The sequence below is a fragment of the Bicyclus anynana genome, chromosome 14 (genome assembly GCF_947172395.1).
Source record: "Bicyclus anynana chromosome 14, ilBicAnyn1.1, whole genome shotgun sequence".
Lineage (NCBI taxonomy): Eukaryota > Metazoa > Arthropoda > Insecta > Lepidoptera > Nymphalidae > Bicyclus > Bicyclus anynana.
Window position 1 is genome coordinate 2,221,598 of NC_069096.1, and position 6,000 is coordinate 2,227,597.

General features: G+C 39.9%; 1 protein-coding gene across 6 annotated transcripts in view; it reads right to left on the reverse strand.

The window, feature by feature from the left end:
• The window catches only part of LOC112057884 (CBP80/20-dependent translation initiation factor), a 42,406-nt gene extending 36,845 nt beyond the window's left edge, over positions 1-5,561 (reverse strand). For all 6 annotated transcript variants that reach the window (XM_052885626.1, XM_052885625.1, XM_052885624.1 and 3 more), the window contains exon 1: positions 5,401-5,561. The gene's annotated coding sequence lies outside the window, so the exon portion shown is untranslated. The remainder of the gene's footprint in view (positions 1-5,400) is intronic.
• Between the last annotated feature and the right edge of the window lie 439 nt (positions 5,562-6,000).

The window sequence follows — 6,000 nt, forward strand, 5'->3', positions numbered from 1 at the left end:
TCACTACTTAGCCCCATAATAAGCGTATAGCCTGTGTTGTGGATACTAAGCTAATATAGCGGATTTTATCATATATGTCGCCGCGGAGGCAAGGTTAACCTAAAACTTAATAACCTTTACTCTTTGGTTATAGCGATTTGGATATTATCTAGTAATCTTATGATTTTGTAAACGACAGAGCCGATGACCAAGGTTAGGTCTGAGGTTCTGTCCACATTTTTATAAATGAACTTCCGTTTTTCTCCGATATAAATATAAATGCTTATATGTATAATGTATAAGTACACCCAGTCACTGGAAAACATCACACAAAGATGTATTTCCTATATATTTTATGGCTGCGCAGTATACAAAAGATATCTCAATGGGGTTATTATACACGAGTATAATAGCATAGTAAGGCGAGTTGCAACTTCAAAAGGGACTCGAAGTTTGGCGCTGTCTATACAAGCTTATCCCTTAGTTGGAGTGGAAGGCGAATTATTCAACATACAGAAAACACAGCAAATGTATTTTTATAACTCGTAACATTTTCAAGGTTGTGAGACTTCGAACAATGCTGTGATTTTATAATTTTATATGTACTTAAAACTTGATAAGTACTTACTTTGCAACAGCATTATACTTGTACTTAACCGTATACCTACTAGGTATGCTGCAGGATATGTAGGTATCTAAAGTTTTAGGTAAGGTTTATTATAAAATCACGACGATCTAACTGACTGACGAACGCCTCTACATGCTTTCGTTTTAGTTTTCTACAGGCCGGAACATACAGAAATGCTCTTTGGCAGCTGGAATAAGCATAATGATGCACTACATGCATGCGGCTGTACTGGCTAACGAAATATCAGGAGTCGTTACGGATTGTATTGGAGAAGGAACGAAGGAAAGTTTCATCCGGCTCTTCTCAGCAGAGTCAGCCTTCCCAACCGCCGGACATAGTTCGGCTTTTCTATTCCGTGTTCGTTCGAAATAAACGGTGTCCGGCGTGTCCGGCTTTTGTTAGGCTTTACATTTAGCAAACGAGCGAACGACGAGTGTGTGACGAACGTGGTAATAATCATTAATGTTTGATTTACCCATTAATACTGATGTGCACAAAATCCTCAATAATGTAGGCTGTCCGGCCATTTTACCCAAATGTCAGCCCAAACTAACTGGAATGTCCAGCTGTTAATTTTGGCGACCTGGCAACGCTACTCTTAACAAATAGAAAACTCTGGTTAAAAATGCTTATGCTGCTCCATGGTGGTTATACTTATCTGGATGAGTTTGGTACACGAGGTTCTGGGTTTGAATCTCGGCTCGAGACATTAAATACTGAGCTTTTCTAAGAAAATTTCAATAAAAAGCACCGACAACGATGTATCTCTTTGAACAAAGTGCTGTTTCACCACTTTAGCTTCGCGACTCGCTAAGCTATGACTATGTCTTTAGTTCTTCTGCGGATTTCCTCTAATTCGATCACGCAGAGAAACTACGAGCATAGATCGTTCCATCGCCCGCTGACTGACTCTGAGCGTGCTCTGAGCTTTCATGAGGTCCATAGCAACCAAGTCTCAGAACCATAGGTCATCACTAACTACGTAACAACAAAAGCAACTACCTAAGTATAACTTTCATCAAATTCCAATAGAAGTGGCCAGCGCGAATGCTAGTTACCAGATATCCAAGTGATTACTGTAATTTGTGCCTCAGCGTCGGTTGTACGTCGACACTGTGTTCAGGGGTGATCGACCTCGTTCAATGGCCTGTATCTCTCCTACCTACGTATCTTTTGTTGCCTAAGTTATAACACTAGAACGTTACCTAACCAAGATGGAAAGTGTGCAAGCGATAGGAAAAATCAATCACTTGATGAATGAATTTAAATCTACGAGCAGGTAGGTAGGTAGGTATCCATAGTTATTTTTTGTCTTAATTTAAGGTTAGGTACACCGTAGGAGTGGGTATGCTAATAGACCAACGAGCATGGCTCGAATCCAGAACCTCTCGAAATTTTATGGACCCTCAAAGGACCAATAAGCAATTCCCACAGAACTACAGGATTTTCGTTGGTTTATTACCTCCCTACGCCGCTTTTAGACAAGTTTTTTCACATATCTGGAGAGAAAATTATATATCTAATATTGGTAAATAGGTATTTTAAAATGCATAGCTAATTACGTATTACTCAATAATATATAACAAATTTCTCCATCGCGTCTATCCGTCTACATATTAATATTCTGTGTTATCTGTAGTACACAATAGACTTGAAAACTGATATTCACAAACAGATAGAGGGATTCCTGAGAAAGTATCGTACCGGAACGCTTCGCTTGGCGGTACGTCTTTGTCGGTAGAGTGGCAACTAGCCACGGCCGAAGCCTCCCAGAAAGACCAGAAAGACCTGGACCAATTAAGATAACTTTGAATCGAACCCAGGACCTCCTTCTTAAATCCATCGCGCTCCACTGCGCTACGGAGGTCGTCTATATGAAGAGAATTGTTGGAAATGTTGAAAAGCTTCGAGTCGAATATCAAAACTGCTTTAACCCTTTATTATTAACAAAACGTTTCATTGTTTTAAAAGTACCTAAATTATACAGTAAAATGAAATATTTGACACCGTTTCACAAGAAATTTTCAGTAACCTGAGTGGGTAGATTTTTAGAATGAAGCCTGACATGTGCGTGGCCAAAATTCGTAGAATGTCTGTCTACTAGGGGCGATGGTTCCTAACAAACCGATTCCTATCGGGTTACCTTTTAAAATCCACGAGTTTTACGGATGCAAATAATTTAACGTACTCAGACAAAAACACATTCAGACTAAAAAACCACTTTTGAACGACGGGTTACCTACGAGAAAATTTCAGACTTCGTTACTGATTACCTTCCAGCCTAATTAAAAACAGGCAACTCGATAACAGTGTATGTAGAAAAACTGAAGTAAATACCTACCTACTAATTGACTTAAGATTACGTTGTTTAATTATATACCTACGTCGACTACCGGACTCTCGCGACTTCGTCTGCGAATAAAAGTAATTAAATTGCTTACTTAATAGTGAGTAGTGTAAGCCTTCATTCACTTTTTAACCGTCAACTACAGTTTATTATTATTATTATCAGTTAATTAATTAATCTGTGCACCTTCAATACAAGAGTGAATAGGCAACTTCTAAGCAAGCGCGTTTCATCTTAGACCTGCTTGCCATCAGAATTTGCATTTTGGCTGTTTTTTAACCCCCAACGCAAAAAGAGGGTTGTTATAAGTTTAACGAGTCTGTCTGTCTCTCAGTCTGTCTGTGGCACCATACCTCCCGAACGGATGAAGCGATTTCAATTTAGATTTTTTTTGTAAGGTGACTTACGGGCGAATGTTCTTAGATATGTATTATGTTTGATCAAAATCGGTTGAGTCATTTAAAAGTTGTGGGGGGTGAAAGTGGGGAAAGAACAACCCAATGTATGCAAATATACTCGCGTAGGGTACTTAGGCGTAGGCGTGTTTTCTGTGGTAGGGTCTCAAATGAAAGCGCACTAAAAGAGAATATTGATGACTTTAATGATATTCCGGGGTTTTTCAAAATTTTCAATTTCATGTTGTTATTATGTCTGGTGACTAACCAAGAGCTCTTAAATCGGCATTTCGTACCCCGAGGCTTATCACAGGATTATTTCGTTAAGTTAAGTTAACTTTATGGACTGTCTGTAACCGAAGTTATTTGTAGCTTCAGTATTGATTATATAATGCCCCCCCAACAAAAGTTTTCAAAATATCTTGAATGTACAAAATGTACAGAATTCGTATAGATTCGAGATGGCGCTGGCGTTAGTTATGCCACGGTAACGTTTGGTGTTAAAAATGGTGTAAGTAAAATCTCAAATTGCGAATAAATGTATAGAATTCGACCAGTTTTATTATAAGTATAGATTTGATGCGCGACAAAAAATAACAACCTTAAATAATTTTGTAATAATAGAATAGGTATTATTTTCAGCGTTACTTTATGCTGAAAATATTTACTTCAATCGGCGAAGCAAGGAAGTTATGAAATGGATGAAAAGCGAATTAAATAGTCCATGAAAGTAGCCGAAGCGCAGTCGCAAGGTTAGAGCGGCTAATAGAATTCAACACCCACCGCTGGTTCCATTCATTAGTGAATACGGACGCGTTTCTGAGGCGCGAACAATACAGGGTGACATTTTGATAACGACCAGTGACGAATGAAATCTGTATGTAAACGATGTAAAGTTACAGTGCTGTGACGTGGTTTGTTACCATGGCAACTGTTGTTAGTGGCGAAAAAGTATCATTTTGTTTTTGCCTGTCTATACGATGCGTAAACAATACGTGTTATACGCGAAAAGTTCGACGAGTGTAAAATACGGGAATAGCACATCTATTTGAAATAAATGCTATTTGAAATAATTCTATCTGCTTAATACGACCTGAAGCGTCGCATAAGTAGAGCACTATTTTTTCGTAATCTACTTAATATAAATCCTTTTCTACTGTCGTTTGGTAATGTTCATTACCACACTGGTAAACCATGCTACAATAATTGTTTTTTTTTTAATTTTTAATACCTAGTTCCATGGCATTGCCTACGAAAATTCAACTTGAAAATTTGCACGCTATATTGGTTGCATGGCTGTCATCGCCCATGCGCTGCAAAAAGGCGGCAAACGAGAAAAAGACGCTTAGGTAGTAGGTACCATTAGGCGCACGTCAGTACACTGACGCGCAGTCATTTAAATTTTATCTGCATTTAAAACCTACGCATGTTAAGTAATAAAAATTATGGCCATGGAGACGACAAACAATTGTTACAATTCCTAAATATATTATTATATGTATTTTAAGCCACTTCTTGTGCCACTATATGCCACTGCACGTAATTAGCCATTGTAGCACTCGTGCTGTCTATTGTGTGTCGTCTTCGCCATATTGCACTAAAATCACTCATGCTACAATGGCGCTCATTACTTGACAGTGACTTATTCTCTATCTCCAATACGCCACACTGTCCGCTCCAAAAATCTCACCCTCTATGAAGTATTTAGGCCAGCGTTGACGGAAGGCAAAGATATTCTATTTTATATATCTTTAAACCAATTAGCCGGTGAGTCGCGAGGCGTGCGCCGCGGACTGAAGAATGAGACACTTTCGTTACGCGAGTGAAATTTCGCACTTTCCAGTTGTAAAAACACTGAGTACAGGTACAATATAGGATATATAGGTCAAAGCGGAATCGGCGCGTCAATTTAATCCTATCGGGAAACTCGTAAAGCCGCTAGCTTTTAACTCCCTGTATGCAGCGGCCGAAAATATAACACCACTAGATTTAATTTTAGAATAGGAAATTGATGCGTTCGTTGTTTGAATAAGGCACGGTTGTGGACTCACCAGAATCTTGCGCTTGCGTGTTCCTGTTCGTTGGCGGATACGTTATTATTTCACTGAAATATCTACAAGTCGCATCGCCTGTCGCTTGCGCAGACTCCGGTCGTGTGGCGCCCGCCCGGGCGGTTTGCCGACTGCCGCCGGCCGCGCGCGCGCGCAAGCACGCTTGGCCGGACGCTCGCTTAGCTAGCGCTACTCATGGCACGCAGTTACCGTGTCTCACCGTGTTGCATTGCAATTTGCAGCTCTTCAGTCTTTTTTATTCTTTATTGCAATTCACCTGATGATAAGTGATGATGCGGTCTATGGAAGCGGATTAAAAGTGGAATTCATAGACGTTGTATGGGCACCCCCAGGGGATCATTCAACCGCTGAGTGTCGAGTTTAACCTCTATTTGTTTGAGAATTTTACACTCGGCGGGTGAATAATCCCCTGAGGGTGCCCCTACAACGTCTATGAATTCCACTGTAAATTGTGAGGCGTAGGATGAAAATTTTCACCATTTCTGTTTCTACACGACTTTGTACCGGAACGCTAAATGGCTATGCGGTACGTCTAGGGTGGTGACTATCCTAGCTCATCAGCTAGATCTGGACCAATTA